The sequence below is a fragment of the Macrotis lagotis genome, chromosome 6 (genome assembly GCF_037893015.1).
Source record: "Macrotis lagotis isolate mMagLag1 chromosome 6, bilby.v1.9.chrom.fasta, whole genome shotgun sequence".
Taxonomy (NCBI): Eukaryota; Metazoa; Chordata; class Mammalia; order Peramelemorphia; family Peramelidae; genus Macrotis; species Macrotis lagotis.
The window spans coordinates 164810023-164818856 of record NC_133663.1 but is presented as its reverse complement, the minus strand read 5'-3'; the positions used below and the strand labels follow the sequence as shown (position 1 = coordinate 164818856).

The following is an 8834-nucleotide window of genomic DNA, read 5'->3' as shown; positions in this document are numbered from 1 at the left end:
ATTCCTTACATTCAAATATTAAGAGATAATACATGTTCATAGGAATCCAATTAAACAAAATTCAAAAATGCTTCTATTATGTGTCTTGATTAAAGAATGAAATGAGGAAAATTAGCGAGGGGACAAAAAAAGTAAATTAGGGAAAATTAACTCAATCTAGGAGCACAAGCAGACATCTATAAAAAAAGGAATGAGAGGAACGTCTGACACTTGAGTTGGTCAAAAGAAAGAATACAAAAACACACACACACACCAATTAGATACAGAAATAGACTTCATTTAACAGGTGAAATAAGAGGGAACGGGAAGAAAGAGGAAAGAGGAATTAAAAAGGTTAAGGGAAGAAAGAGTCCTAAGCAAAACAAATTCTCAAGAATTACAAAAATATTTATAGTTCCTTTTTTAAGTGGGCAAAGAATGGGAATCTTGAGTGAATGCCCCTAAATTGAAGAATGGATTAATAAATTATAGTATAAAAATATGACAGAATATTATTTCAGGGGACTAAAATGAAATACTCAAGCCACCTCCTGAAAGAGATGAAGGAATCAAAATATTTTTTCGACATGGCCAATGCGGAAATTTGTTTTAACTGTTCATGTTTATAATGAGTCTTGTTTTTTTGTGTTCTCAGATGTGTTTCTCCCAGGTTCAAGAGATAGCTAGGTGGGCACAAAATGTACTTTTTATCTTACCCCTAGAGACTCTCTCAGACAGCAGAAGCCAGACTAAAGGTGTGTCTGGCCCAAACCCTAAGGAAGGTACTGATAGTGGCTGTTACTGTTACTGTTGCTTTTACCTCCAAAAGAGAAAACGGTTAGAAAATTATCTCTCGGGGGCGGCTAGGTGGTGCAGTGGATAGGGCACCGGCCCTGGAGTCAGGAGTACCTGAGTTCAAAGCCGGCCTCAGACACCTAATAATTACCTAGCTGTGTGACCTTGGGCAAGCCACTTAACCTCACTGCCTTACAAAAAAAAATCTAAAAAACAAAACAAAACAAAAAAAAAGAAAATCATCTCCAAGTTAACAAAGGAGAAAAAAGTATTCCTTGAAAGAATAGAAGACTTCAATAGGAAAAAAAAGATAGGAATCTTAACTTGTAACAGGAGATTAGAGGGCGGGAAACTGTCACAATGACAAGGAAAAAAAGAAAAAACATTGAACATTGGAGCAACAAAATAGGTTCTTCACATAAAAAATAAAGCTGAGGAAGCAGTTTTTTTGTACACCTATGAATGATAAAGACCCACAGGTACTAAAGAAAATTCTGGTGAGAGGACTAATAAAGATGTCACAAGTAATGAATGACTTGAAGGGAAGGAGCACTATTACAGCCAAGACAGATAGTAAATATGTTCTTTGTAGTTTAAAACAATATCCTAACCTTTTTAAATTAGGCTCGTTTCTCTTTAAAAGGTATTGAAACCATCCTCAAGACTTGGTTGGCTCAGGACTGCTGCCATTGACTGGTAGAAATCAATTCAAGCTTCACTCAGGTGAATCAATTAGATGAGTCTTCAATATCTTTTAAGGAAAACACAGTACAATTTCATGGAATCCAGAGTCAGAATATTGTTCCCACTAAAGTTATCTTAGGGAAACTAGGTGGTGCAGAGGATAGTGTGGAGTGACTTAAGTCAAGAAGATTCCTGAGTTGCTAGTTGTGTGACCCTGGTCAAATCACTAACCCCTGTTTATATCAGTTTTCTCCTCTGTAAAATGATTTAGAAAAGAAAATAGCAAACCACTCTAGTATCTTTGTCAAGAAAACCCAAATAAGTTCATGAAGAGTCAGACTCAAATAAAAACAAAAAAATAAAATAAAAATAAAAATTCAATAGCTATCTTCTTGTGACTTAAGGACAACCTCTTCCTGAGATTATTAAACTTAAGAACTATTACTACTTCTGGTGTTTGATTGATATGAGAACAAATGGAATTTAGCACTGCTTCAGATTAACCTGTAGAGTAAATGAGTGTCAGATTTGTAATAGGAAGACCTAGATTTGAGTTCTGGCTCTAACATTTATTAATTTTGTGACTCTGGGCAATATATCAACAAATATTTTAAAAGTATCTACTGTATGCTAAACAATCATATTTCTCTGGGTCTCAGTTTGCTCATCTGCAAAATTTAGGGGCTGAAAAGGATAATTCCAAGATCTTTTCCAGCTCTAAATCTCAAGTTCTATAAAGTTACAGAGAAGGAACTGAAGTCTTTAGAAGCACAATTATGGTACAATTAGGTAAATCCAAAACAAATTTAATGACCGAAGTTTTTATTGTATCAATTTGCAGATTTAACTAGTAGTGTGTACAAAGCATAGGTTTTTGGCTCAGCTATGCAGTATTTTTATTACTGGGAATAAGATATAAAACAAATGTTCTTCAAACTTGCAAGACTAAAAATGTTGAATAACAAACGACCTTAATATTTTGATAAGCTAGAACAAGGAGTTGATTTCTTCAATAGGGATAAATATTAAGTCATACACTTGGGATTAAATAAACCATTAGTATGGGCGGTTGAGGGTGGAATTAAGGAAATGGTTGGTCAGACAAAAGCTGTGATGAAAATGTGATGGCTTGAGTGAATTGCAAGTCTAATGTGAGTGTGACATAGTAGCCAAAACAGCTAACATGCTCTTTGGCTACATGATATACCAAATAGCTGACCATAATCTAGCCTATGAGGCTCCATCTGAACTAATGTTTCATTCTGGCTCTTAGATTTTTAGGCTATTGACAAGGTATAATGGACTAGGATAGTGAAGAGAGTAGTGACATGCCACCGGAGAATCAGTTAAATAATATTTAATCTGAGAAATCTGTCTGGGAGCCAGGGACGCGTGTTTGAGGGGGCAGTGCCACATAAATAATAGTCTGCAAGTATTAGAAGGGCTATTTTGTGGGAAAGAAAATTAGAACTGTCCTGCTAAGCCACAGAGAACAGAACTAGAAGTAATCAGCAAAATCTGTTTAAAATTAGATTTTGGGAAAAATTTACAATTACAAATGTTCAAACATAAAAAAAGCCTACCCTGGGAGATAAGTTCTAAATCAATGGAGATCTTTTAAAAGAGATTAGAAAACCACTTGTTAAGGATATTGTACATGATAATTTGGAGCTGGCCTAGACGCCTCTGAGATATTTCCCAACTCTGAAATTCTATAAATATTCCTTACATTAAAGACATTGTTTGCTTCACTCCTACCTACTACCTTAATACATGTTACTACTGAATAGAGTGATTTCTTCAAACTCAGAATCTTTCAGCATCATCAATTACCATCTATTTTCGGTATTGATTATTGCAAACATTGAAGGATGAAGTTGATAATATGCTCTTAAATGTCCTCTTACTTCTAATTACCCCATAATCACCCTTTAATTCAGACTCTCTTCATCTCTCATCTAAAATATTAAAAATAGCATCCTAACTGGTCTCCCTACTTCCAGTCCCACCCTGCTCTACTCCATCCTCAAAACTGCTAACTAACTGATATTCCTATAACACACATCTGACCATGTCACTTCCTGACTCAAAAAACACTAGTAGTATCACTCTATATACCCTAGCTTAGTGAATAGAGCACTGGCTTTGGATTCAGGAGGATGGAAGTTTGAATCTGGTCCCAGACACTTGCCACTTACTAGCTGTGTGACCTTGGCAAGTTACTTAAACCTTATTGCCTGGCATCCACGGCCATTTCCAGTCATCCTGATTCATATCTGACCACTGGACCCAGATGGTTCTGGAGGAGAGAGTGAGGCTGGTAATAGCACAGCCCCCCTCACTCAAATCCAATTCACATGCTTGTCATAACATTATCTCCTTGATGTCATGGTCTTCTTCAAAAATGAAGGACAGGGGCGGCTAGGTGGGCGCAGTGGATAAAGCACCTGCCCTGGAGTCAGGAATACCTGGGTTCAAATCTGGTCTCAGACACTTAATAATTACCTAGCTGTGAGGCCTTGGGCAAGCCACTTAACCCCATTTGCCTTGCAAAAAAAAAACTAAAAAAAATGAAGGATAAACATTAAACTATAAATGCCTCAGTTTTATATGTGAACTCTTTCAATCATTTTATATTATTCCTCCTTTATTAACTCTACATTGCATGCTTTCTCTTTTTTCTTCACCTCTGCCTCTTTGAAATCTCCTAATTTCCTTCAAGGATAAACTCAAATGCCACATTCAAATGATTAAGACCCAGGTAAATGACATAGCTAGAATTTGAACTCAGGTCCTAGGGCTCCAAGTTCAGACTTCTATGCTCATCCCACTTTCCATTGTACCACAAAAACTCTCTGTGAAGGACAGGATTATTTCATTTTTATCTTTGTAGTTCCAACATGTACCTCAGTGCCTGACATGTTATAAGTATTTAATCAATGTTTAATGAATAGAATTCCTCCATTAGTTTATTTTCTATTATTTAACCTATCCTCATCTAAAAAAGAAATATTAGAGTTGAACGAAATTTTTCTTTCTTTCTTTCTCAAAAGTAGTATCTATTGGGGTGGCTAGGTGGCACAGTGGGTATAGAGCGCCGGCCCTGGAGTCAGGAGTACCTGAGTTCAAATCTGGCCTCAGACACTTAATAATTACCTAGCTGCGTGGCCTTGGGCAAGCCACTTAACCCCACTGCCTTGCAAAAACTTTAAAAGAAAATTCAACTTTCTACTGCAAAGAACAAAAGAAATCTTTGTGAAAAAAGGCCTCTGTGTAATACACAAAAAATTATAAATAATAAAACTTATTATCAGATATAGATTATTTCAACTATGTTAGGACAGAAATAAAGATATTCTTAACATAGTTGTGTAGTATATAGGCTACCTGGTATAAATGGATAAATGACTATATCCTTTAAAAAAGAAAAAACTCTAATTTAAAACAATTATTGTGAGGCACAATGAAAACAAAGATGCAAAATAAAAACAGTTAGTGAACAATAAGTCACATTTAGGGATTCTTTGAATGAGCCATTGAAAATAAGTATGCTATCTCTTGAAGCAGCACTGAAAATCTTTAGTATAATATTAATGTAGGATATTTTTAGCTCCAGTTAAGAATTATTTTAAGTGAGTCAATTCATGGTAAAAACATAATATAATGTGTTAATTAAATGTCATCTCTCTCTCTCTCTCTCTCTCTCTCTCTCTCTCTCTCTCTCTCTCTCTCTCTCTCTCTCTCCACACTGTGATGATTAAGTCTGTCCTTCTTTCTAAAAGATGACCATGACATCAAGAAAGTGATGTCAAGACAAGCACATGAATTGGATGTGAGTGAAAGGGTGCTGTGCTAAGTCACCAGCCTCACTTTCTCCTCTCAAGTCATCTGGGTCCAGTGGTTCAGATATGAATCAAGTCGACTGGAGATAGTCCCAGATACAAGCAATCAGAGAGAGGTGGCTTGCCCAAGGTCACAAAGCTACAAATTGTTTAATATCTGAGGCTAGATTCAAACTCTGGTTCTCCTGACTCCAAGGCCAATGCTCTATCTACTGTGTAAAGCATTGCTGGTACTTAAGCTCAAGTCCTATTTCTACCACTTACTTGCTATTTCAACTTAGGGAAGTCTTTTCCCTTTAAAGGATTTGTATCCTGATCTGTAAGATGAGAGGGTTGGGTAGTATCCTAAAACAATCACAGATTATCCTAAAACAATCACAGATAAGATCCTATCCAAATAGTTACAAAAATAAACAAATGAAAAAATATTTGAGCAGTCACTATGTTCCAAACACTGAACCACAAAGTAGAGAAACACAAAAACACTCTTCTCTTAAAGTTTTATAATGTATTCCCCTTCTAAGCATTTTAAGGAAACTTTCCTTTGCCTAGTCTTTCAAATAAAATACTATGTATGATCAGTCTTTATTACTGGGGTGGAGTAGAATGATACAGTTGAATTATATCGTGTCTGATTTTACTAGTTTACTTTTAAAGACCTGTCCCTCCTTTTTCTTTTCTTTCACCAGTAACTTTATTTCCTGTTCAGCTTTATCCTATGTCTATACACAATTAGGAGTCTGTTTTATGACATGCAGGACACCTGGTCTATAACCTACTGTATTTCTCTTTCTACACCTACTTAATCAACTATTTTTTTTTCACTTTTCCCTCCTCCCTTTATTTTCTTCTTCCTTCTCTTTGAGACTCCAAAGTAGCAGGCAAGCAAATGGTTTTAATAAACAATCCCAACTAAAAGAAGCAAATGACTGACTAGACACAATGAAATGAAACTAAGGCAAGGTTGCAGAAGCTCTGTTTGCTTATTAATCTCTGGATAGTTTGATCAAGAGATTGAGTCTAAGAGTCAAACACTTCTGCCTACATAGGCCCCACATTGTCAGGTACCCACCAAACCAGATTAAAATATCATTAAGAAAAAAATAACAAAATAAAACTACAATAAAAGATAGATAATGTAAATATGTGATTTTCTACATCAATATGTACCAGAAAGGTTTAGGGAATCTGTTTCCATTTGAATATGACACCATTGGTTTAGACCATTTTAAGCCATTATGGTAGTAATATCTTCTTTAAACCATTTTGACTTATTAGAGAGAAATAATTAGTCCCATTGCGAAAATAATCTAAAATTGCAAAAATAATGAGGGAAGTCAGAAGTGGTTATCCAAGAATTTATTGCTGAGCTATGTTATATAAGGCAATTCCCCAAACCCTATACTCCCAGAGTGATAAAGGTTCTACATGCTTGGATAGACCAAGTCACCCAATTGTAGAGTTGGAAAGGGTCTTAGAGAATAACTAGTCCAACTCCCTTATTATATAAATAAGCATAGCTGAAAAATATCTCTAGTCAAGACTTTTTATGTCTGAGCAGACACTGGGTATATAATTTGTTTGTTTCAATGCACGTACTTTTTTTTTTACTGATATTTAATTTTAGGGATTAAGTACTATTAGGAAATCAAGAAACAAGGCTGAAATAGATTTATAAAAAAGTCATATCAAAAGTAAATTAAAGGGGGGTGGCTAGGTGGCGCAGTGGATAAAGCACTGGCCCTGGAGTCAGGAGTACCTGGGTTCAAATCTGGTCTCAGACACTTGATAATTACCTAGCTGTGTGGCCTTGGGCAAGCCACTTAACCCCATTTGCGCCTTGCAAAAACCTAAAAACAAAAACAAATTAAAGGAACAAGTAAGAAGGGAAAAGCTTATGACTAAACATGATGAGGATGATGGATGATGTACTTCATTCTTGAAGAAGACCAAGGCATCAGGGAGGTGATGCCATGAACTGGATTTGAGGGAAGGGGTACTGTATGCTAACTCTCACTTTCTTCTCCAGAGCCATCTGGGTCCAGTGGTCAGATATGAATCAAGATGACTGGAGATTGCCTTGGATACAAGGCAAATGGGATTAAATGACTAGGATTTGAACTTAGGTTCTCCTGATTTCAGGGCTGCACTTACCCATTGTGCCATCTACATGGGAGAGAACGAAAGATAACAGACAATTTTTATTATATGAAATTAAAGTTTCTGTATCAACAAAATCAATATAGCTAAAGAGAAAGAATTAACATGAAAAATTTTCAGAGCAAATTTCTCTGAAAAGGTCTCATTTCCAAAATATAAAAGAACTGATTGAAATTTATAAGAATAATTTTCAAAAGAAATCCAAATTTATCAATATCTACATTTAAAAATGTTCCAAAATACTAATAATTATAGAAAATTAAATTAAGGCACCTTTAGGTTCCACTTCACATTCATCATATTGGCAAAGTTTACAAAAAAGGAAAATGATAAATGATGAAGGAGCTGTAGGAAAACAGGCACATCAATACACTGCTGGTGGAATATGATTTTAGTCCAATGAATAAGAAATTCCCAAAAAATTTAACTGGAAATATGCTCTGTTTCAGGAATAGCACTGCTAGATCTATATCCCAAAAGAGATGAAAAAAGAAAGGACTCATATGAACAAAAATATTTACAGCAAGTCATTTTGTAGTGGCAAAAATCTAGAAACCAAGGGGGTAGTTATTAACAGAATGGCTGAATAAATAAATTATAGTACATGAAAGTGACCTTTATGAAATGACAAAAAGGATGGTTTTCAGAGAAACTGGGAAGATTGCATGAAAGTATGAAGAGTGAAATAAGCTGAACAATTTACACAGAAAAAAAATCATCATAAAGACAAGCAGCTTTGAAGGATTTAAGAACTGTAATCAATGCAATGACCCAACATTATTCCAGACTAATGATGAAGCACTGCAACCTCCTAAAAGAGGCGATGAACTCAAGGTGCAAAATGAAACATGTCTTTGGACAAGCAAATGCAGGCATTTATTTGACTTGGCTACACATATTTGTTACAAAGTTTTTTTCACCCTTTTTTGGGGTCCCCAGACCTAATAGATCCTCTACAATGACTTCATACAAAGGTGTTGAGGAAAAAAAACTCTATTTTAAAAATTTCTTTTAAAGTGCCACTTTTGACCATTTTTGAAACATTAAGTTCTGAAAGAATATGATACAATAGGCCTGAGATAATCATATCTTAAAGAGACAAAGGAATGCCAGAAAGAGCATTGGACTTGAAAGAGCTGTGTTTGAAACTTAGGTATGCCATATACCAGAGAGACCATACACAAATCACTTAGGTGATGACTTTCTCATTCATAAAAAAGGGGGATATTAATAATATGTATACTTTATACCTCTCAGGATAGTTGTAAAGAAAATGATTTATAAATATGAAGTAGTTATTGAGAGCGCCAAATTTCAGGCATTGACAAAAACACAATTATTACATTCCAAGAAGCCATGAAGTGAAGCTCTTGC

At 35.3% G+C, this 8834-nt stretch overlaps 1 protein-coding gene across 1 annotated transcript in view; it reads right to left on the bottom strand.

Moving 5' to 3' along the window:
• TM9SF2 (transmembrane 9 superfamily member 2) overlaps positions 1–8834 on the bottom strand; it is a 70133-nt gene that overhangs the window by 57619 nt on the left and 3680 nt on the right. The gene's annotated exons all lie outside the window — the stretch shown is intronic.